Here is a 26,596-nt window from a genome sequence, read left to right as displayed (position 1 = left end):
GTCCACGTCGGCTGCCCTGAGGCCATACCCCTCCCGTTGGGGGTTATACTATCACGCTGCACAATCCTACCACCGGCCTCAGCGGTCTGCCCTGCAGCGGCAGCTCCATAGCTGCATTCAACGGGTGGCGTAGTCGTCCAACATCTACCGCTAATACAGCGCCACTTAGTCTGACTCCCTGGGCACGGACCAGATCACCGCCACGAGACTACAACCCTCAAAAGATCCGGCTCCGGGTAAGCTCCCGCGTGCGCAACGCAGCGCGACACAGGCCCAGGGGCGCGTCATATTCTTACCAGTAGCTGTAAATCAAAACCATATCATTTAGTGCTTTTTATAAAGTTTATACAAAGCAGTAAATCATACTGCTCATGTTATTCAGCCCTTGTACCTTGATCAACAGCTCCCAATATAATATGATGCCCCTATAGTTCCCACACACAGTATGATGTCCCCATGTAGCCTCTCAAACAATATGATGTTCCGTCACACAGTATGTCACCACATAGTCCCCCATACAGTATGATGTCACCACAAAACACCATCACTACACAGTATTATGTCCCCACTGCCACTCATGCAGAAAGGAGAGGCCGTAAATTGTTTCTAAATTGGTCTGGGGAGATTCATTAGTATATGGATTCCTCAATTGGGAAAAGATTGTCTCTGTCTGGTGATTTTTGGGGGGACTTGCGGCAATGGAATGTTGGGTCCCTGGAAATTATGAAGTGGAAGGTACACTTTGAGTTATGGTGCTCCCGAGCCAGTGGGGTAACAGCTGGGCGTAATTATGGTTTTGTTTTGGTAATCACCAGATTTTGGTAGCTTCAAGGACCTTACCAATCTTATTTATTGAAAGTTTAAAGTTTTATTATTTGTTTGTTTAAATAAAGGCTGCTATGGCTAAATTATCTAAAACTTGTGTGTCATGTCTTTACTGGTAATACTTTGGTAGGGGAAGGGGTTGGATTGTGGGATAGTGAGGGACAGATGAGGCAAGCATTACACCGGATGATCGACAATGCCAGTGTCATGATATCCTAACACAGCCTCCTTACACAGTTTACATCCCCACACAACCCCATTACACAGTATTATGTCCCCACACAGCCCCTTCCCCTCCACAAAATGGTGTTAAAAATTACTGACCTAAGGCCATTCCCTCACTGCTCAACTCTGCACTGTATACTGAAGCACAGCTGGTGCAATGTAGTGACGTCAACATGTCTGATGAGCTCTCAGACACACAGGCTCAATGATGGAAGAAGGCGCTGACGGCTCCCTGTTCCATCATTATATTCACTACTATCCTAAGGATGCAGATATCAGTGAAAGTGAGATACTAAGTGGAAGGTGGCCGCATGGTACTGGTCACCGCTGCATAAAGCCCTTTGATTGTCCTGGTTCACGGGCCACACTGGAATAGCCAATGGGCTGCATGAAGCCCGCAGGCTGCAATTAGCCAAAGTCTGCTTTAGATACTTCTTTTTTCACTATCCCTTACAGCATTTCCCAACATCAATGACACTTGGTATAGACAAACAGGATTATCCATTTGTGCCTATGTTACCTAGTTATATAGTAGGGTTGCTCTGTGGTTAGGACTAGAAATTTAAATTTTGAGCTCCAATGGAGACAGCGCTGACATGATCTGTAAAACACTGTGGAATATGATAACACTATATAAGTATGCATAATAAATAGGGTTGAGAAAAGACACACATCCATCAAGTTCACCTGAGGGATGAGAAGAATAAAGGAATGAGTTATAAGTGCAACTATAATGCATGATGCAGGCTGCCCTCAAAGAGCAAGTTTGATCTTTGTGACGATTGATTGGATCAACATTCAGAACAAGAATTTTACACAATTAGGCTATGTGCCCACGATGCAGAAATGCTCCGGATTTTTCCTGAGCGTTTCTGCATCTCCCTGGCAGAAAAAAACGTATGCGAATTTTACAGGCGTGTTTCCTGCTAGGGACAAGCAGGAGTGAAGCGTTTTTCACATGCATTTCCGCATACGGGTTGTCAAGCGCTTTCCAAGCGATTTTAGCATCACTTGGAAAGTGCTTGACAACTTGGTCACACTATATAAATCCATGCAAACGGCATGGATTTATATAGTGTGACCGTAAAAGAATGGTAAAAAATAAAAAAATAAATATTATACTTACCTTCTGATGGCCCCTGGTGTCCTTATCCGATCCGTCCTGGCTTGCCGGCAGCTTCCGGTGGTCTAAAAGAACCTGCCATGACGTCATTTAGTCATGTGACAGGTCACGCGACCGCCGACGTCAGCGGTCGCGTGACCAGTCACATGACTAAATGACATCATGGCAGGTCCTTTTAGACCATAGGGAGCTGCCGGGTCAAGCCAGGACGAATCAGATAAGGACACCGGGGGCCATCAGAAGGTAAGTATAATGTATATTTTCTATTTTCTTCTTTCTTTTACAGGTACTATGGTACCCGAGTCTACAGGTACTATGGTACCCGAGTCTGGATAAGAGTCTCCTCTTCTCCAAACCCGGGTACCATCCGCACATTGAACCGCATAATATCAGCATGTGTGCATGTAGTGACACGGATGTCATGCAGTCCAATGCAAGTCAATGGCGGCTAAAAAGCAGCGATTGCACAAAATAATTGGTAGTTCTCCAGATTTTTCCGCAATGATAATCCGCAGCGGAAATTTCCGCAGCATGTGCACAGCATGCGGATTATCATTGGGGAACATGGCAGACCTTCTACCAAGCGTTTTGTAAGCGTTTCTGCAGCGGAATTGCCTTACACAAGTTATTTTCTTCTAAAAATTATTCTAATAACAGTATGCAATATCCCCAATTCAAAGGTAAAAGGATCAAATCAATATGACTATATAGGTGCTTCTCACAAAATTAGAATATCAAACAGTTAACATTCAACATTAACAGAAATAAACACTTGAAATAGATCACTCTGTTTGTAATGACTCTATATAATATGAGTTTCACTTTTTGAAGAACTGAAATAAATTAACTTTTTGATGATATTCTAATTTAGTGAGAAGCACTTTTAGTGACATGTCACTTCTTTCAGCGTTTTTTCAGCATTTTTTCACCCATAGGAAGTAATGGGGGGATGAAAAAACGCTACAAATACGCAGCGAAAACGCACCAAAAAACGTATTTTGCTGCGTATTTGCAGCGTTTTTGATGGCAAAATAGATTGGGAGTCTTTTTTTTTTAACAGAACTTTATGTGCATTACTAAATATAGACAGAAGGACAGTGAAAAAAACGCTGCCAATAAGCAGCAAAAACGCAACAAAAACGCAGCTAAACCTGAGTTTTTGACGCAGCCAATCTCCTGCCAGAGAAAAGTTATCAGCAGATTTCATGCAGATTTTAGTGCAGAAAAAACATAACGTGTGTGCACATACCCTAAGGGTGAGACCAAACCATTTTATTATTTTCACAGGTTTATTTGGCCATTTCTACGTGTGTTATGGTTTATCACTATGTTATATGTGTGATTTTGTAGTCCAAACCTCCATTTTATTTGATATCATTAAAGGTTAGATTTGGATTGATCTAATACAGTACATATCTCTTCCTTGCTGATATATAAAAATTATTCTAAGACTTATTTTAAACCATTGATGGTGGTTTCCACTGCAACTGGCTCCTAAAAATGGGTGTTGCACAGATTAATATTTTTCATAGTAAAGAAGGCTACACTACATGCGTGTGAGAGCCGTCATGTTAATACAGCTTAGGCGTTATTCAGACTTTTTCAAGTGTGCAAAGGATGGTCTGAGTTTCATCAGTGTTTTGAATCCAATTTTCATCAGTGTTTAAGTGATTTTCATTTATGAAAAATAAAATAAATAAGTTGCATATCTTTTCCTATCCATTAGGCAACGGTCAGTATTCGGTCAGTATTTTTTCTTAGGAGTGGGAGCCAAAACCAGGAGTGGGTGATAAATTCAGAATTGGTGACTTGTTTCCATTATCCTTTTTCTCTGATTGTTCCTCACCAGGTTTTGGCGCCCACTCCTGAGAAAAAATACCGACTGAATACTGACCAAACACTGATAGTGGGCCGTGGCTTCAAAATGTTAATCACAGACAGCACATCTGTATGCTATCCGTGATTTTCACGGACCCATAGACTTGTGTGGATAGGTAAAAATGGACACACGATCCGCAAAAAAGCACGGACATGTGAACAGCCCCAAAAACTATAATATGTACATGTTCTATCTGACAAAACCACGGATAGAACACGTAGTTGAAATTCGAATGTCTAGTTAAGTTCTTAAAGCAAGTCTGACATGGACTGTTAGGCCACGGCCCCACTATCTGTATTTGGTCAGTATTCGGTCAGTGTTCAGTCAGTATTTTTTCTCAGTAGTGGGAGCTAAAACCAGGAGTGGGTGATAAATGCAGAATTGGTGCACTTGTTTCTATTATACCTTTTCTCTGATTGTTCCTCACCTGGTTTTGGCTCCCACTCCAAAGAAAAAATACTGACCGAATACTGACCCAATACTGATAGTGGGGCCGTGGCCAAAACCTGCATTTACACTGCAAGATAATGAACGAGTGTTGTTAAAAATGCTTGTTTTATGATTTTCTTACCGTGTAAACAGGCTGCCAACCACCCACTCATTCATGAGGAGAAATGATCTTTTGTGCAGCTCAAAAGATCATCGTTCTCAGCGGTGTATCATCCTGTGTAGACAGGTCTCGCACTGCCGAGAACTATAGCAGTCTATGCGCACTGAGCTCAGTCCTTATCGTTTCCTTTTTATCTGCCTGTGTAGACATGATTTTAAATGACTGCCAATTGATAAAGGTTTACGTATCGTGCCACCGGTCTGAATATGGAAATGGATGCTTAGATTGAGGCAATTTTTAGAATTATAAAAATTAGAGAATAGGTTGGTGAGTTAAATATAGTCCATTGGTGGGGCCCCAGCAATCAACAGTTCCTCAGGGAAAGAATAACTAAAAAATTATTTTTTTTAAACTAAGGACCACGATACTTCCAACACTAAAGGGTTAATACAATTTTACTGCCGCTAACAATATTATACCTGAAGCCTGTCCAGTAAAATTGACCAATGTACAAGGCTCCTTTGCTATGACTAATTGCCCCCCCTGACTCTGTCAATGCCGATCTGGGTTACACGACTTCTTGAGTCTTACTGAATGGAAGGTTTCCTGTGCTGGGACAGGATATTGCACTCATTATGAAACATCTCGTAAGACAGGATGATAGTATTTTTCCCTTCTTGATCCCTTGAATGAATAAGAAGAGGGTGGATCAATGTATAAGCAGTGTTATTACCATGCAGCTCTCCATCCTCCCACTATCTGCTTCTGCTAATCAACATTTACATATAAAAGAGAAAGTGCAGGAGGCACACAAGTGTTCTGGGCTCCACCCTGAGCTCTGCCTCTGCCTGGCTTTGTTTTCTGTGTTGGCTAAACATTCATGAGACAGTGAAACTTCTGCAAACAGAAAAGGCCTCACATGAGAATCAAGAACTACTGATTATAATAACTACAGAAGAATAGGTCATATACACATCTGTAAGAAAGCAGCAGAAGGAAAACATTTGCATTCAAGGTGGCAGGAAAAGAAGAAGGGCTCTTAGTAATCAGGCACATTGAATTTCATCACCAAAATCCTTTTATTCTAATGGAGATAAGCCGAAGTTGTAGGCTTAAAAAGTAACCATCGTTTTAATTTTTATTGCATAAATTAATAGTAGCTGTGAAAATAAGAAACTTTGTAATATATTTTAACAAAGAAATGTGATTTTTTTCTCCAGCAGGACTGATCATTTATTTTCAAAATTCTAAATTTCTAGGTAAAATTACTGAAGATATATTTTTAAATTACTGAGATACACTCATATCAGTAGCAACTGTGATCTGCTATCTCGAGGGGAGGAGGAGGAGGGAGGAGATGCAGGTTTTCTACCTTCATCCCCTACCCTTTTTATAAAATCTTATACTGCCATCTCTTATATCAGTAATGTAAAAATCGATATTCACTGAATACAGATTTTACCTGTGAATTGCGACTTTTGAAAATGAAAGATCAGTCCTGGAGGACAAAGAAGCTGATTTCTCTGATAAGATATATTACAAGGTTTCTTCTTTTCATGTGTACTATTGATTTTGAAATAAAAATTAAAACGACGGTTACTATTTAAGGCACCCATACACATTAGAATAGGGATGTCAAACTCAAACACACAGAGGTCCAAAATGAAAAACTTGGACAAATTCTCGGGCAAACCAGTATACCGTATAATGGGCCCCACATAGTCCTCCATACAGAATAATGGGCCTCCGCATAGTGCTCCATACAGAATAATTGGCCCCACATAATCCTTCATACAGTATAAAGGGCCCCACATAGTCCTCCATACAGAATAATGGGCCCCACATAGTCCTCCATCCAGAATAATGGCCCCACATAGTCCTCCATACAGTATAATGGGCCCCACATAGTCCTCCATCCAGAATAATGGGCCCCACATAGTCCTCCATCCAGAATAATGGCCCCACATAGTCCTCCATACAGAATAACGGGCCTCCGCATAATCCTTCATACAGTATAAAGGGCCCCACATAGTCCTCCATACAGAATAATGGGCCCCACATAGTCCTCCATACAGTATAATGGGCCCCACATAGTTCTCCATACAGAATAATGGCTCCACATAGTCCTCCATACAGTATAATGGGCCCCACATAGTTCTCCATACAGAATAATGGCTCCACATAGTCCTCCATACAGAATAATGGCCCCACATAGTCCTTCATACAGTATAAAGGGCCCCACATAGTCCTCCATACAGAATAATGGGCCCCACATAGTCCTCCATACAGTATAATGGGCCCCACATAGTTCTCCATACAGAATAATGGCTCCACATAGTCCTCCATACAGAATAATGGCCCCACATAGTCCTCCATACAGCATAATGGCCCCACACAATCCTCCATACAGAATAATGGCCCCACACAATCCTCCATACAGAATAATGGCCCCACACAATCCTCCATACAGAATAATGGCCCCACATAATCCTTCATACAGTATAAAGGGCCCCACATAGTCCTCCATACAGAATAATGGGCCCCACATAGTCCTCCATACAGAATAATGGGCCCCACATAGTCCTCCATACAGAATAATGGGCCCCACATAGTCCTCCATACAGTATAATGGGCCCCACATAGTTCTCCATACAGAATAATGGCTCCACATAGTCCTCCATACAGAATAATGGCCCCACATAGTCCTCCATACAGGATAATGGCCCCACACAATCCTCCATACAGAATAATGGCCCCACACAATCCTCCATACAGAATAATGGGTCCACATATGGGTGGTGGTTCTGATGTTTAGGGCCAAATAAAACCACCCTGCGGGCCAGAGTTTGACATGTATGCATTAGATTAATCAATAGTGACAGGTTCAGCTGATAGTCTAATGTGTATGGGGTCACCAGCTAAATGATGGGAGGGAGAGATGCCGATCGCACCTGTCCAATCTCGGACTGCCGATCGCATGGTTTGCCAGGAGATAAGCCAAAGACTGAAATGTCAGTTGGCGACTTTTTCATTGAGAACACAGGAGAGCTCAGCCGAAAGAGCACTCACATAAGCATCAACTGAGATGGCAATTGGCAGAATGATAGGCCGAAGCATCGTTCAGCCAACAGCCATCTAATGTGTATGGCCGGCTTTATTCCTTTCTCTCTGTGGAAAACACAAACACTTGGTAAAACTGAGCACACGTGTATTTTGGGTTGAAGAAGACTAGCTGTTGATCAAACGCTCAGGTTCAGCAATTTAAGGAGTATGGCCACCTGCAAATGTTTATGCAAGAACTGTATATTTATCTGGATCCCATTCTATGCAATCAGTAAAGGTGTCCAAAGGCTTGCCAAATCAAACCGTACCCAATCTGATCCATCCTTGGCTGTAAATAAGCAACTTATTCAGCAATTAGGTATGGTTATACGTGGAAGATCTGATAAAAAAAAATCTCTTCCATGCATTGGAATGGAGTTGAATCTTCAGAGCATGTATGGCTTTTTACAAAGATAATTCAGACATATAACAGATCCTAATAATAGACCATAAGCCCCATACCAAATTACAGCTATATCACATAGTGCAGGGCACAATAATAAATAACAATAACCCATGAATTACCCTTGACCCAGACAATAATCACAAATTAACAGACTATAGCACACTGTGGGATATATATAAGGGACACAATTGGATATATAATAAACATTTAAAACTTTGCGTATGCACCAGTTTGTTCATGGTATAGCCTTAATCATTTTTTTATTTATATAGCGCTAACATATTCTGCAGCACTTTACAATTAAGTGGGGACATGTACAGACAATAAAAACAATACAATGTAACATATTTCTACAGTTAAAGGAGGAGTGAGGGCCCTGCTCGAAGCTTACAATCTATAAGGATCTTAGGTAAGATAACCACCCAAACACAAGTCGTGGTGCTGGGTAGTTTGCGCCATGAGGCATATCTACATGGGGGGGGGGGGGGGTCGGTTGGTATCATACCTAAGGTCCTTGTTTGTTTGGTCCTGGTTTTACCCTTATATTGTCTGATTTGATGGCTTTAGTAGTTGATGCAAAAATGTGAAAAATAACTTAAAAAAATCTTTAAAACACACCATTAAAAGCTCAAATAGGGTAGAGTGGTCTTACAGAAGAGTGATACATCTGTCATAATAAGTATGACAATCAAATAGGTGGGTACAACTCATTTACATACAAAGTGGTAATAAGATTAATAGTTATATAAGTGTATCAATCATTATAACCACTATAGCAAACCAGTCAGACAATATAAATGTGAAACCAGGACCAAACAAAAGGGAGCTTAGGTGTGATAGTTAATTTTTTTCTCTAGAAAAGGTGTTACCAATAGGCTCTCTCCATGAGCCTCCAATGTTTCATATCATGAACAAACTGGTGCACACATGAAGTTTCACATTATTCTTTACATATGTAGTAGTCTCCATCTTACAAGCAATTATAAGACATCTTATAATACAATACAGAATTATAATCACCATACTGCTTCCTATAGTGACGATTATTTCAGCTCTTGTCTTTTGAGCACAAACACTAGCAGAGACGCTGAAGTTGGTAACAAGCATCCACAGCTATAGCGACGTTTCGGGATACTTCTACATTATAAGATGTTTTATTATTGCTTGTAAGGCTAGGTGCAGACGACCGTAGATCATCCAAGAGAATTGGGCTGATTATGCAAATTACACAGAGTGTGACCACAGTGTAATTGGATGAGGAGAAGATGGAGAAAGAAATATCTCCATCTTCTCCATTCTGTCAGTGCGCAGAAATCGGACTGCACTCAGATGTCATCCAGGTGCAGTCCGATGTTTTCCTCGCACTCATTGACTTGCATGACCTAATGTGATCCGAATATTGTATCAGTCTCTGCCATGTAGCATTTTTTCCTTGGACCAGCTCAGTCCGAGGAAAAAAATCGGACATGTGCACAGCCCCTTAGAATAATATTGGTCCTAGTGTGAGGTGATGTTTTGTCAGATCACACTTGGACCGAAAATACTGCCATGTACACGAGCCCTAAGATGGATACAGGGGAGGACATATCATTGGTGAAGCCTGTGTGCCCGCACAGGGGCTCAACAGATAAGGGGGCCCATTTCCACCTCCAAAGCAGGTAGAATTGTGCATTATGATGAGCTATTGAACTACAAAGGGCCCATATTATTGTTCTTGCACAGGAGCCCTTTTCTGTCTGTGTCCGACGCGTGTCCTTTATAGAAATAAAGAAGAATTTAAAACTTGTTCACCAGTTTGTTCATGATATCACCTTAGGTATGATACCCACAAACCCCTGTGTAGACAGACCTCGAGACACAAACATGCCTCGGGGTACTGGTAAGTTTGTGTCACGAGGTCTATCTACACAGGGTCGGTTGGAATCATATCTAAGGTCCCCTTTTTTTAAACCTGGTTTCACACTTAAGCTGTTTGACTGGTTAGCTAAACTGGTTATACTGGTTGATGCATTACCACGTTGTGTATAAATGATTTGTACCCACTTATTTTATTGTTATATTATGATAGATGTTGTATTACACTTCTATAAGACCAGATAGTATGACCACGCTAATGGAGTGTTTTAAAACATTTTTTGACAGTTGTCTATTTTTGGTGTGTGTTATTTTATGATTATTGTGTCATAGTGGTTGATAATTTAGTAATGCATTTTATGGTCCAAGGGTAATTCATTGTATACAGCAGAGCCTATGGAGTTTATGTGAAGGGAAGGAAGACAGGGTCACAAGCTCTCCACCCACCCAATTCTAAGGGTACGTGCACGCGATCAGTAATCGCTGCGGATTGGATGCAGCACACTTGCGCTGCGTGCAATCCGTAGCGGCCAGATGTTATAGCATAGTGGATGGGATTTCAAGAAATCCCATGCCCACTATGCCTCTCCATGCTCCTACGGCTCACCCGCAGAGACAGACATGCGGCGCATCTTTACAGACTGCAGCATGTCAATTTCTCTTGCAGAGACACTAGTCTCCACAAGAGAAATTATATCACTGTAATGTATAGGATGCAGTGAATTCACATGATTCAATGAACACATGTGGATTCACCTGCGTGCAGCGCTTTGGACGCAGCATAAAGTATGCTGCAGCATAAAGTATGCTGCGTTCAAAGAGCTGCCAATACCGACCATGTGCACATACCGGAATACACCTCCAGCCACTCAAGTCCACTGACCCTCCCCCTCCCCCTCCCCATTCTACAAGGCAGTGTAGAGTACAGAGTACAACTTTCTGTGTTGCTCTCAAGACATTTCCCATTTGCATAACAATTATCTGAAGTTCTCTGTGTACAATTCAGGACTTCCCAGAAAAGAGAATTCCTTGCATTAGCAATAAACATTTTTTATATTACAACCCAGTACTGGCTTTACAGTTACATGAGCATTGTCACACAGACATGGTTATACACTTTTTAGTCCATAGTGATAATTACATTCGTTCGCCCTGGCCATACATGCTTGATGACACTGAGCAATGAATGAATGATCTTCATAGTAACATTCTGTCAAGACAGTCTGTGATCGTTCTGCTAAAATGCTCATTCATTCTAAGTCTAAGTTCCCACACTGAGTATTTGATGAGCTTTTGACACTACATATTTTCACTGCACAAAACAACGCAGCGTTTTAAGGCCACCACATTAGACTAATGTTGGCCAATCCTGCATATATCGGCAGGTTCGGACGACGATTTCATGTGTATGGAGGCGCTGGTTGATTTATGTCAGGGAGAGATGTTAATCGTGCATGTCCAATTTTCGACTGCCAATCGCATTGTTCTCCCTGAGATAATCCACCGGCCGACATGTCAGTCAGTGGCTTTCTCATAGAGAACACAGTAACACTCGACCAAGCTAGCCCTCCTGTGTATGGGAGTGTCAGCTACTGGCCAAACAATCGGCCGAATGATGACAGCCATCTAACGTGTATAGTGAATCTTATAGTTCCAGCAAAATAGATGTGATTTATAGAAGTCTCATGCCAACTGTGCTTTTTTTTTTTTAACGCTGCATAAACTGACCTGGGGTGCGTGTTTGAAATCTTCAACATGTCAGCTTCTCTTGCAAGTACGCTGAATTTTCTATGAACAACCTGCAGGTAAGAAAATGAATATGCCGCTGCATATTTGTCAAAGCCAAATATCAGGAAGTATCAAAAACAATGCAGCTTAATTTAAAGCATGACATATTAACAAGAGATAAAAACTGCAGTGCCAAAACATATGAAAAAGAAGCACTCAAAAATGCAATGAAAAAAAATAACGCAAGTAACCACATTTACAATCCTTAATTTTCATCAAGCAAGTCTAAGATCTATGGGTCCCTCTGTGTAATTATGATCAGGAGCCAAATCTACATGGGCTCTCCGCGTTCTCTGATTTCTTATTGAATACCTACAGTGTACGTCAAAGTGTGACAAACTAAGAAGTGCATAGGGTCTGTGCAGACAGCTTTCTCATGTCTATTATCGCACAATCCGAAAATCCTCTGACTCCCTCTGTTATGTCTCAACGTCCTGAGTACAGGGAGGAGCAAGAATCCCATTCTTTTCCGGGTATGCCATGTTTGCCCTATTATTTTGCAGGAAATAGACATTCTGCATTTTTCAGAGCATACTTATTTATTAGAAGCATTTATTATCTAGCTATTCATTATCAACCAAAAGGTTAAATATATACCAGAGCGAACCCTATACTCCTGAAATATTGACAAGCATTCTGGCGGAGGATGAAGGTTTTTTCTTACAGAACATTTACTATAACAATAAAAAAATACTTCCTCATCTGTTGAATTTTTAGACTTTTTTGTTTTTCTTATTTATTTCTAGTATTGTGAAATCTAACTGATTATCAACATGGTCACAAATACAGCTCACAATGTGCTCAATACAGCTCACGATTTGTCACTTTGCTTTCACCTGAGTGACAAATGTCTCTCATCTTAAAAAAAATAAGCGTCTCTGGCTAAAACCTGGCATTCGAAAAGTATGAGAAAAAGGATGGATATCTTATAACGGGGCAGACTCAGCTTTCCAAGAAGCAGATATCATTAAAAAAAATAGCTGATGAGTTTAATCAACTTGACAAGCGTGGACGACTGAAGAACTAATATCTAGAAGAAATTTCTGTCCTATTTAATAATATAAAATTATTAAATAGAAGGCAGAAATAAAGAAAATAATAAGCAATGTGTTTTCTGGAGTTCATTTCTGCAGAAGAAGCACAAGGAACGTCCTTGGGAAAGAGGAAGAGAACACAAGGATATACACAGATGTCATGGAAATGCAATGATAATAGCAGGGATCTTTTAAGGTTCATAGAGATACAGTGAGCCCGAATCAGAGTAACCATCCCAAACCGCAAGGTTATATACGTGTCTATGTGTTCTCTACTGCGTCTAATGATGCTGACTAATCCAGGAAGATCAAATTACTAATACTGTGCTGAGAAGTCCGCTGAGTCAGGAGGAAACCTGCACATATCTGTATTCAGCATCTCCGGGACTCAGATCTTCTGGAGATCATCTAGTATCTATCTATCTATCTAAAGTGTGCGAGGATGTGTTATCCATAGTCATTCGATGCCACAGAAACATGGCAGCGAATCACTATGGATAACAAATCATCCAGCATTCTCAACAAGAAGCAGCTGTGGAAGCAGAAGATCATTGGTATGTGAAGGGAGGGGAATAATTAGGGTGAGCATACAGAAAAGTTCATATACATATTATATTCTAAATACACTAATGACATAAATATAAAGGGAGTGGAGTTACCTTCCTGCTGGATCCACTTCCGACTTACGAAAAGGAAAAAAAAATCGGCATCAAAAATTGCATATATGATTTCAGTCTTGAACATGGCTAAAAGTCCCCAGACCACTAAAAAAAAAAAAAAAAAAGAAGAACATTACACACCTTCAGAGCAACAAGTGTGTAACAAGTGGATTTGGATGGTGATTTTGGCAGATTTCACCCTTTGTATCCACTGCAAAGGATGAAATTCACACTGAATATGTGCACATTGACATGTTGATTTAAAACTCTGCACAGCAGGTCAACTCATGCTTGGAAAATATCTACGATGTCAAGATGAGATTTTTTTAAATCTTATCTACCAAGCTAGTACTGTATTATGTTGTAGATTTTCTGTGCCGAAAAGCCGCACTAAGTAAACAACGTAAGTTTTTTTTTCGTGATTGGCTTAGGTCCATTTAACAAAACAGCTGTTAATATGTTTCTTTCATTGTGTATGGAAACTACGAAAAACACAGTGTGAAATATAAAAAATGGTGCTAATGGCTCATGTAGACGCCCGAGCACAGACTGCTTAATCATAGACTGGCAGTGAGTCTCCCTACCTAGGCGTGTATATGAAGTATATGAAGCTGTGATGCTCGGGTAAAAAGACCAGTGGCCAGTCTGTGCATTCCAGTGCGATATCAGACCGATTTGCACGTCTGAATGAGCCCTTAGTGCATACCTGTCAAACTCTGGCCCGTGGGCAAAATCTAGCCTGCAGGGTGATTATATTTGGCCCGCGACAAAAATAACACCACCCCTATGTGGGGCCACAATTCTGCATGGAGGACTTTGTGTGACCCATTATACTGTATGGAGGACTATGTGGGGGCCTATAATACAGTATGGAAAGCTATGTGGGGCAATTATACTGTATGAAGAACTATGTGGGGCCTATTATAATGTATGGAGGACTATGTGGGGCCCATTATACTGTATGGAGGACTATGTGGGGCCATTATACCGTATGGAGGACTATGTGGGGCCATTATACCGTATGGAGGACTATGTGGGGCCATTATACCGTATGGAGGACTATGTGGGGCCATTATACCGTATGGAGGACTATGTGGGGCCATTATACCGTATGGAAGACTATGTGGGGCCATTATACTGTATGGAGGACTATGTGGGGCCATTATACCGTATGGAGGACTATGTGGGGCCATTATACTGTATGGAGGACTATGTGGGGCCCATTATACTGTATGGAGGACTATGTGGGGCCATTATATTGTATGGAGGACTATGTGGGGCCCATTATACTGTATGGAGGACTATGTGGGGCCATTATACTGTATGGAGGACTATGTGGGGCCATTATACTGTATGGAGGACTATGTGGGGCCCATTATACTGTATGGAGGACTATGTTGGGCCCATTATACTGTATGGAAAGCCGTGTGGGGCCATTATACTGTTTGGAGGACTATGTGGGGCCCATTATTCTGCATGGCTTACTATGTGGGGCCCATTATACTGTATGGAAAGCCGTGTGGGGCCATTATACTGTTTGGAGGACTATGTGGGGCCCATTATACTGTATGGAAAGCCGTGTGGGGCCATTATACTGTTTGGAGGACTATGTAGGGCCCATTATTCTGTATGGAGGACTTTGTGGGGCCCATTATACTGTATACTGGTTGGCCCGCGACTTTGTCCAAGTTTTTCATTTTGGCCCCCTGTGTGTTTGAGTTTGACATCCCTGCCTTAGTGTGACCATTGAACTACATTCTCCCAAGCACTCACAGGTAACAAGTCTCTTCACAAGAGAAAAAAACACACAGAACACAGCCTGTGTAAACGTGACCTTTACACTGCCGCTTGACCCTTGTAGTGAGTGGCAGGACTTATGTATGTTCAGAGTAGAAATAAAAATCTACTATATAAATAAGAATTAAGCTATACGCAGAATACAGAGGGAATCAATGTTATTATCAATCCATATAGTACACTGGACATCAATATTATTAGCGAGTCCTATTTTCTGCCCAGTGCCAGTGCAGAAAACAAGGTAGGGCAACTCCTACTACTCACATTTATTATAAGGCTAATCTTATCTATGAAAACAAGATTTGTAGATAATTGAATTAGTAGAGTTTGTTAATCCTAGGCAGCCAGGGTGTAAAGCAGGCACCATGATCCACTGATTCTATATTTTCAATTACTAAGATGTTGATTGCTAACGAGACAAACACTGAAAAGAATTCTACAATGAATTAAGAGTGGTCTTCCACCAAGAAGAAACATTATAAATAGCATTCAAGTAAAGTCGATATATGTGTATTTTCTTCTAGGGTGCATGATATAAAGCGCATTCTGTAGGCACAAGTGACACTTTTCCCAAATATAGCAGAATGTACCTTCAATACTTTTTTTTAAGAATCAAAACTATAAGCAACACACAATGGAGGACAGGGCAAGAAGGAGAAATCCTTTCATTTCCTTTAGGCCATGTTGACATGTTCAGTATTTGGTCAGTATTTTACCTCAGTATTTGTAAGCCAAAACCAGGAGTGGGTGATAAATACAGAAGTGGTGACGTGTTTCTATTATACTTTTCCTCTGAATGTTCCACTCCTGATTTTGGCTTACAGTTGATCTGTGAGGGTGCCGGGTGTAGAACAAGTGCTGAAAGGGCTATACACACAAAATTCACTAGTCTTGTCCATATTATGGATTATACATTGTTTCAGTTGTGCCTTATTCAGACAGTCGTGATTTTGATTGTTCATAAAAACATAATAATAATAATCTTTATTTAACGCCATCATATTCTGCAGCGCTTTACAATTCAGAGGTTCATATACAACAGTCATAAACACAAGTTGTTTATCACTATTTTAGATCAGAGTTTCATCTGTGTTTCAGTTTTTAATACCAAGGTTTCATCGGTGATTTTCTCATATGAATAAATAAATTACAAACCTCCCATCCATTACAATGTTAATCACGGATAGCACACAGATGCTGTCTATGATTTTCACGGACCAATAGACTTGTATGAGTAATTTTGATCCGTGGCTCGGATAAAAAACGGACATGTCTCCATGATTTTTTGCGGACAAGCAGGCCGCAAAAAATGCAAATATGTGAACAGCACCATAGACTATAATAGGTACATCTCCATCCATGAAAATCACATATGTGAAAAAGACATCTGAATGAGGCCTAAAGTTATGCTTTAAGGCAGTGTTCCCCAACCCCAGTCCTCAAGAGCCACACAACAAGTCATGTTTTCAGGGTTTCCTTTGTATTGCACAGGTGATAATTCCATCACTTGTAAAAGTCATGTTTTCAGGGTTTCCTTTGTATTGCACAGGTGATAATTCCATCACTTGTAAAATACTAAGGCAATCCTGAAGAAATGATATATTGGTGGCTCTTGAGGACTAGAGTTTGGGAACACCGCTCTAAGGGTATGTCCACGTGACCTCCAAAAAGGATGAACAAATGCACTGCAATGTAAAGATGGCTTGCTGTGTTCAGTCTTTGTAAAGCTTCTTTTAACCAGGTTCTCCAATTTGAGAAGCAGTTAAAAGAAATCAGCAGTACATTCTTATACCGTCTTCCCCTTGGAAGATGCTCACTATTAACACACACAATCTAAAAAATTAAATAAAATGCTTCAGAAAAAACACCAAAAAAGAGATGCGGGTACGCCAGCGTTAAAAACATTGTGTGCACATACCCAGAAGGACTTTCTTTGAAGTGGTCAAAAACCACAAGTTTTCTATTGGAAGCCATTTAAAGAAACACTCTTTCTTTGGAGAGTTTTTTGTTTCCGGAATAGTTTTTTGTTTAATAGTTTTTTTTTTCTCTGAAGTGTTTTTTTTGCAGTCTTTTGCATGGAAAGTGCATAGTTTGGAGCATTTATCATCAGGAACTGCTTCCAAGAAGTAACCTGCACTTTATTTTTAACACATGAGGCATTTTTCAAAACCTGTATCCGAAGAAGAGACTGAACATATGACCTGCAAGTTGCTTGACAACAGAAATGAAAAGGGAAACAGTCTTTCAAACTTTTTTAGCAATTTTTTTTTCTTTTTTTTTGGAGTGAATCCGCTGCATAAAAGAGTACTCAACAAACTCCATATGCCATAACCTTAGACTGTGTGCCCATGATGAATTTATGATGCTGCGTATTTTCGCTGTGTCAAAAGTGCCGCTTCTTACAGATCCAGCAAAGTGGATGGGTTTTATAGAAATCTCATGCCCTCTTTGCTTCTTTCTTTATGGAGCATAAACTGACCTGCGGTGCATGTTTCAAATCTGCAACATCTCAATATCTCTTGCAGGTACGCTGAGTTTTCCCCATAGTCTTTCATTAGAGACGGAAAACCTGCAGGTTAAAAAATGCACGAAAAACTTATGTAATCCGCACATAAAATTTTGTCAAAGCCAAATGTTAGGAAGTATAATAAAAAAGCAGTCTTATATAATACACAACATCCCAAAGAGTAAAAAACAAGACAAAAATGTATATAAAAACAAACCCGCAAGTAACCTAATTGGTGCAGAAATGCTACGGAAAATCTGCAACATCAAAAACTCACTAAAACTCATTCGCTTCCAAATTCTCTGTATAAACATAATTAGGCCACGTTCAGTATTTGGTGAGTATTTTACCTCAGTATTTGTAAGCCAAAATCAGGAGAGGAACAATCAGAGGAAAAGTATAATAGAAACACGTCACCACTCTTGTATTTTTCACCCACTCCTGGTTTTGGCTTACAAATAATGGTGTAAAATACTGACCAAATACTGAAAGTAATTGTAAGCCAAAACCAGGAGTGAGTGAAAAATACAAGTGGTGACGTGTTTCTAAAATACTTTTCTTCTGATTGTTCCAATCCTGATTTTGGCTTACAAATACTGAGGTAAAATACTGACTAAATACTGAACGTGTGAACATGGCCTGAGTGCAAGTCCACACGGGGTGAAGTTGCTGCAAAATTTTCCCTTGTTTTAGTGCAGATAAAATACACATCGTATAAGGCTTTATTCACACATCAGTATTTTTGATCAGTATTTCATCAGTATTTGTATGCCAAAACTAGGAGTGTTTCCAAAACACAGAACAGGTATCAATCTTTCAAATATAGTATTTCCCTGTATGTTCCACTCCTTGTTTTGGCATACAAACACTGATGAACAATACTGACGTGTGAATAAGCCCTTACAATAAGACAGATGGATGAAATTGCAGACATCTCAAGCACTTGCTGACTTTTCCAGCGTAGAAATTGATGTTATGGTTATGAGAAATGAGTGAAACTGTTTCACTCAAGCATAAAATTCACCCATGAATGTACTCATATATCACTAAGAGATGAAAAAAGGCAAATAATTCACATATTTTATTTTAGCAAAATGTAGGAATCAATTGTTTGATATGAAATTTTGGGATGTTTCGATGACTGTTGTGGTTTCCTAGAACGGTTTGTTATTTGCTCCTCTGCTTTTCATTTAATGTAAAAACAGGCACAGAAATTCATAAATCTCCAAAATTAGGCAGGTTTCACACATCCATGTTTCATGGCCCGGACCCTGATCTACCGACCTAAACTCAATAGTCTGATAAATGCCACGTTCAGTATTTGTAAGCCAAAACCAGGAGTGGGTGATGAATACAGAAGTGGTGACGTGTTTCTATTATGCTTTTACTCTGATTGTTCCACTCCTGGTTTTGGTTTACAAATACTGAACGTGTGTCAGTGCACCCGAAAATCTTTAGCAACGTGCACACGTTGAGTATTTGGTGAGTTTTATAAATACAGAAGAGATGACATGTTTCTATTATACTTTTCCTCTGATTGTTCCACTCCTGGTTTTGACTTACAAATACTGAGGTAAAATACGGACTAAATACTGAACGTTGCCTAAGGCAGATGAATTTGGGTCAGGAAAGGTGGAGTCGGTCCAAAAATTTCAGCCTGTACTCAGCCCGTGAAACACGGATGTGTGAAACCAACCTCAAACCTTCTTTCTGCCAATCTCTGGGGTGCAATCTTCTATTTTATGTCCCCCACATACACCACAAAAAAATGTTGGCTTTTGTTGTACAATAAATGGAGGAAGATTTATTAATTTCATCTCAAACTACGGCGTCGAACACTTGTATTTCTCATTTCGGCTTTTCATCTGCTCCATGTTTGACTACTTTAGGACCATTTTACACAAAGCGTTTTTTTTTTTTATTTCTGTAGGTTTTTCCTGCATTTTTCAAGTCAAGGTTACGTGTTAGGGTATGTGCACATATTGAGTAAAATTTCTGCACCCCTTGGCAGGAAAAACGCAGCTGCAAAAACGTGCGTTTTTGTCGAAGTTTTGGTGTGTTTTTTCCCTGCGTTTTTGACTCATTTGTGGGTGAAAAACACAGGCAAAACCGCACAGAGAATTACCATGATGCAGATTATTTTCTGCACCAAATCTGCAAGTCAAAAATACTCAAAGTGTGCATGACACTTCAGGTTTCTCATTCACCTTGTTGGCATCAAGTTTTATCACAAATCCGTGCAAAAAAAAAAAAAAAAAAAAAGCAAGACAAAAATGAACCAAATCTGCTACATGTGCACATATCCTTATAGTGTTTTTTTTGTGCCATTTCTGCTCATTTTTAGTGTCTTCCATTTGCAAGCATGCTCTGGATATGGTGGTCTTTCATGTGTTTTTTTCCCAGGGTATATTTTATTTAAAAAAATGCATATAAAAATGAGCAATAAAAAAAATGCTTTGCAAAAATACCTATGAAAATTTGTCACTGTTTACAAGCAAATACATTTTTAAAAAGCCACAAAAGTAGGTGTGAATGAAACCTTATGATACAATGAGGTTAGTGCTCAAATAAGTGCAGCTATATGTATTTCTTTTCATGTTTTCTGTCAGCTTATCATTATTCTGTTTGCAAGTCCATTTTGGCTTTTACTTTTAGCAGGCATAGTATACTATATGGTCATTATCTAACCAAAGTATCACCTGTTCATTACATCTCCAGGATATAAAAGAATGATTATAATTCCCTCTAAACTGATCACTATCATGTCCAGATCATTCACAAGCAGCCACTGCTGCCACCATTATCAGCGCCACTTGGCCCAGGTCACATGACCATTGTGTTTCCCGCCCTCGGAAAAAAAAAAAAGCAACACAATAGTCCAACGGTCGGAGATCTCAACTGCTCAATGCTGGAGCGCGCTTACCCGGCCACGTGACACGACAAGCGCGCGTCCTTCTAAGGTAACAGAGACGCGCGTCCCCGCGGCTGAACTGTGCGCATGCGCAGTAAATAAACTGCGCCTCTATAAGATCCTGTCAGCTCTGAGGAAATAATCACAGTTAAAAGTGTGTGTGGAAAGAAGAAAAGCTCTTCTGCGTTTCTCTGTGCTTTATGGTTCATTTTATGCCTAGAAATACAAAAAAAATAAAAAATTAGTCCACTTCTGTGGCTGGTTTTAGCTAGTTATCTTTGGCTTGACCATGGAGAGTGGCAGCCATTTTGTTCACTTTTGGGTACTGGACTGTGTACAGTTCTGTGCCTGTCATAGCTAAATATATACAGAAAGTGAACAATATCTCAACACATTTTTCGCAACACATGCTATTGTCACGCCCTATTTATTCCATTGTTGCCCGTTCTTGTCACGGTGACCTATTAGTATAGCGATAGACATCGTTTTAGAGCAAAATATATCAATTTCCTTTAGTCCGTCATTGTGTGCTAAATTAGGGACTGCCATACAAATATATACAAAAATAGTAAGGATAGCAAAGCACACACAAAAAAAAAATGCCTCAGATTATGACGCCATCATGCACTTATTTTTTTTCCGGAAACTAGTGCTGGATTATTAGATCAGATTAAAGGGATTTTCCTATTAGATACACAGCCCTATTACTGATAAGCATCAGCAGTTATGTAATTTACTATAGATGTGAGAGGAGCGATGGCCGCATATAGCAGCATGCAGTGTAGTAATTATGCCCTATGATTGCCGTGTAGCGGAAAGAAAATTCAGACACTGACGACGTATCACATAATTCTCTAATGGGTTCATAAAGGGAAATATAAGAAGAATAAGGCATGCATGTAAAGGTGGCCATACACACTGGATGAAAGTCGGCCGAACCCTAAATCGAATGTGCACGGGGATGTCCTCATCCCTCCCCTGACTTTTGCCTGACTTGTTGGATTGCATTATTGCTGATCCTCTTGTTCCCAGTGAAGATAAATTACCCCCATATCCGATTACTATTTCGGCCCATTAACCAACACCGATTAACTATATACAAGCTGATTGTTGTTCACCGCCACAAAATTATTAAGATGATCGTTCTGTCCCCCATATAACAGGAATTTCCGTCATTGTGCTACTTACAATGACATTTTTTTTGCCAGCATAAACAATCCAATCAGTCGAGATATCAGCATTTTGCTCCTTCCAGTGCAGTTTTTAAACAGGCCCATGATTGGGAGCGATTGTTCTTATCGGCTCGTAAAAGGGTCTTTACTCCTCCTGCGCCTTTGCAATGTTTGGAGTTCTGGGGAGAGTTTGGGTACAGTTTTGGTAACCAAACTCAACTTTGGTCTAAAGTTCGGGTCGGGTACCAGAACCCGAACTTCCATGGGTCTGCTCATCCCTACTACTGACCTATTGGTTTGGCCAGCAGCAATCTCTCCTGACTCCTCCATATATAGGAGCCCTCGCCTTCCCGAGTACACCTATGTTCTCTTTTGAGAGAACCTCTGCCAGACTCCTCTGGTGACTGCTTATCTAGTCGAGCACAAAAGAATCGGTCATCCAGAATCGGACATGCCGAGTCCAGATGATGTTGAGGAAGAGGCGGGAAGCCCCCATACACATTAAACTGTCAGACAACCCCCTTGATAACGGTGGGTTTGGCCAACATTACTAATGTGTATGGGGGCAGGCCTTGAGGATATTCTTACACAAAGTTTTTTTTTAGCAAATTTGCTCCAAAATCCCCGTAAAAAAATGCTAAACAACATTTAGAAAAATCTTCTTTTTACTTTGCTGTTCATATGAGAAGCTTTTTAAGCATTTTTGTTCCTGAAGAGGACTTGGAAAGCACTTGTTGGAAAAAAAGAATGCATGTCAAGTCTTTGAAGTGGATCCTGATTGAATCTGCTCCAAACTAGACACTGTCAAATTGAAAGGCTGCGAAAAACGCTTCTTTGGGGGAAAAAAAACCTCTTCAAATCTGTTTCAGGAAAAGAAAAACGCCTCCAACGTAAGATCGTTTTCTGAAGGGTATAAACCTGAAAAACTATTTGTTGTTTTTTTTTCATCAAAAAAATCTGTGTGAACATAGCCCAGGGCTTTTGTCATCAAAGAAAAAGGTGGCTACTTTGAACAACCTAGACTATAAGACATATTTTCAGTTGTTTCACACTTTTTTGTTAAGTATATAATTCCACATGTGTTAATTCATAGTTTTGATGCCTTCAGTGTGAATGTACAATTTTCATAGTCATGAAAATACAGAAAAATCTTTAAATGAGGTGTGTCCAAACTTTTGGTCTGTAATGTGTATATATATATATATATATATATATATATATATATACAGTCATAGAAAATATGTTATATACAACACGTACCAGGTTCATCTAAATAATACACAAGTGCATTATAACATGCCAAGACATATAGACACATAAAATATACATAGCTCACATTAATAATGTATATAAATGAGCACATTATACACAGAAAGTGCAAATATATAAACCTATACATTACACACTAATAAACACTGGGACGCACTGACATACATTGCTAAACATGCACAACACACGTGTGCATAATACAGACATATAATACACACACACATAACAGACAAACAGACATAACACACAGCATGTGGATAGAAATACATAAAAGTGTGTAGGTGTATATTTGTGTGTATGTATATATATATATATATATATGTGCGTAAATAAATATATGTGTACGTGTATATATATATATATATATATGCGTGCATATATATACACACACACACACACGTGTTTATGTATTTATATCTGCATGCTATGTTTTATGTCTGTGATTTTATTTATTTAAATGTGTATGTGTATATATATATATATATATATATATATATTATACACACATACCAAACAGGCAGTGCGTCCTTGTGATACAAACAGGAATAGAGGGTTTATTCCATGCCAAAGGTAAATGATGTTTCGGCTCCAATGAGCCTTCTTCAAGCTGAAAAGTTGTTGGACTTGTTCGACTCATTATTGGAGCCGAATGGTCGTTTACTTTGGGCATGGAATAAACCCTCTGTTCTTGTTTGTATCACAAGGACGTGCTGCCTCTTTATGTTTTTTTATACTGTGTGACCCAACAGCAAGTAGATCTAGGAGCTTGCACCAGAATATGCTAGATTTAGTTTTTACATAGAATCACAGCACGCAGTAGGCATATATATATATAAATGTATAAATATATGTATATATATAGTTGTGTGTACATATATATACTAGCACTACACAAACCGTGTACTGTATATGTCATGGTATGTATCACATATGCTACATATTTCATAGAACATGATCCCTATGACCAACATGCTTATTACCAAGGAGAGGGCCAAGTGGCACTGCTTATATTCAGGGGCAGAACTTGAAATCTCTGGGCCCCAATGTAAAATCTAGCACAGGGCCTTTACCTACTATGTGCCACTTATAATACTGGTGTTTTGCTATGTAGCAGAGAGAATTCCAGACCCCCCTCAGGCACCAGGGCTTGGGTGTGACTGTTACTTCTGCACCCCCTGTAGCTACACTCATGTCCAAAGAGAACAAAGGATGGGCCAAGTTGAAATGCTAGGTTGTTCTATCATTATAATATGTGATAGGGCCTTAAATTCTTATTATTATAAGACCCCGCAACCACCCCATACACATGCACGCTCAGTTCGTCCGAGGGTGCATGTATTCTGAATGACAAGAGGGCATGAAGATGCCACCTGACATCTGTGGTTTGCTTATCTCCCTTGAGGATAAAGGATAGAACAAGTCCAACATATCCCATCCATTTTCTCCCTGACACCTGCTGCAAGAATGTCCACAGACAGGCCAGGTTCAGGCAGCCGTATTTCATGGTCCGTATACGGACTGCAATGCCGGACTTGCTACAGGTCTGCTAACATGAATTACCTGCCTCGTAGGCATAAATAAATTGTAAGTTTGGGTCAGAAGACCCCCAGGCAGTCAAATCAGAAGACCCTCAGTCGGTCAATTATGCCCCCCTGACCCAGCTGAACACCTAATACACATGATTAGATGATCCACTGCTCCAGTTGTCCCAGGCAGTAGTAATGATAAAATTAAGCAGACAGTGGTCAATGTGTGATATACAACAATGATCCAGACTGATACTAGACTAATATAATCAACTTCACAAGGAGGACAATGGGGGCTGTCTGCACACAACAAGGACACTGGAGGGGTCTGCAGCTAGTGGCACCTTCTCTACAAAGAATTGATTATATAAGACATTAGACAATGTCTCCTCCTAAGAGTTGATATTATTTATTGATTTATGTCTTAACTTCTTTAGGTCAGTTCACACATGTAGATACATTTGTTAAAAAAGAGCATGATATGTCCTCAGCAGGTATCAGTGCTGGAAATTCAGATCACTGAATCTAGTACACAATTTCCTCATTGGGACTTCTTTATTGAGTTTTCTCACTTCTGGTCTTGCAAAATACCATTTATATTGCCAGTTTATCAAATGCTGAATGAAAGAAATTTCACTACAACTGGGTATATTAGATTATAGTTGTGGGTCAGCGAGGACATGGGGTATACCTTAGCATTTTAGATGTCAAATAATTTATAAAAAAATGAGGTATAGGACGTAGCTCACATAAAATATTGTGTAACCAAGTCAGTCAGTATGAAGATTTCTCATCCAGCCAACAGTCACCTGCATAATAATAATAATTACATTAAAATGTTGCAACATATATCTAGCATTCCTCCCCTTAGTAATAGCCTTCCACCCCCTGTAGTGCTCCCATTATCAGTCTATGGACACGGCCCCACTATCAGTATTTGGTCAGTATTCGGTCAGTATTTTTTCTCAGGAGATGGACCCAAAACCAGGTGAGGAAAAATCAGAGAAAAGGTATAATAGAAACAAGTCACCAATTCTGCATTTATCACCCACTCCTGGTTTTAGCTCCCACTCCTGAGAAAAAATACTGACAGAATACTGACCAAATACTGATAGTGGGGCAGTGGCCTGTGGGGAACAAAATCCCCCAAAAATGCAGTTCTGCAACATCTTTAAAAGCTTAGTGGGCACGAGTGTTCATGAAATGACATCCATTTACGCAATGTGTGAACATGACCTGTATCTTCTTGTTTCTGCAATTTTTCCTTTGCATTAAAAAAAAAACCTCATGAATTTCAAGAATATTTCCTAGCATTCTTGCGAGCCTTTTTTGGTTGTGCTTTAATTACATCTTCCCTGTGTTTAAAAAAGAAAACTTAAAAAAAAAATGCTGCATTCAGACCATACTGTATTGTGAAAATAATGTAAGAAAATATGACTGAGGAATAAAAATAAACCCTCTATAATAATGCATTGTTTGCAACGTGTTATATGTTTTATGGACTTTATGTAATATATTGGGTAAAAAAAATCTTTATATAAAAAATGTTGTTTTTTTATCCAAAAATCCCAACAGATATTGGGGTACTTTATGCTTCACCCACCAATAGAAGAAAAGGACATAGTATCTATAAAATCTAAATGTATCTGTGTGTGTGTGTGTGTGTGTATATATATATATATATATATATATATATATATATATATTTGTGTGTGTGTGTGTGTGTATATATAATATAAATAAATTTCTGCACCCCTCCACCCTAAAAAATGTCATCCTACCACTATATGTCTGGTATCACATGGCACTTGGTACTGGTTTCTGCAGGTAATCCCCCACTGTGCACATACAGAAGAGGTGGGCAGAGTACACAACACACCTGGTCCTGTATGATTGGCAGGGCAAGGGGCACAGAATAGAATGAGGATGAGGAGGAGGCGGAGACTTGAGCAGGACACAGTATAAAGACA

At 39.7% G+C, this 26,596-nt stretch overlaps 1 long non-coding RNA gene across 1 annotated transcript in view; it reads right to left on the bottom strand.

Moving 5' to 3' along the window:
* Nucleotides 1–17,792, bottom strand: part of LOC141270910 (uncharacterized) — a 67,282-nt gene extending 49,490 nt beyond the window's left edge. The window contains exons 1-3 of the long non-coding RNA XR_012321758.1: nucleotides 17,722–17,792; nucleotides 13,446–13,550; nucleotides 11,693–11,763 (exon numbers count right to left, since the gene is read on the bottom strand). This is a non-coding gene — a long non-coding RNA (uncharacterized lncRNA). The remainder of the gene's footprint in view (nucleotides 1–11,692; nucleotides 11,764–13,445; nucleotides 13,551–17,721) is intronic.
* Nucleotides 17,793–26,596: the final 8,804 nt, after the last annotated feature.

Source organism: Phyllobates terribilis, unplaced genomic scaffold (assembly GCF_046119375.1).
Source record: "Phyllobates terribilis strain yellow unplaced genomic scaffold, ASM4611937v1 Scaffold_5__5_contigs__length_657084704, whole genome shotgun sequence".
Lineage (NCBI taxonomy): Eukaryota > Metazoa > Chordata > Amphibia > Anura > Dendrobatidae > Phyllobates > Phyllobates terribilis.
This window is presented reverse-complemented; position numbering and strand designations above follow the sequence as displayed.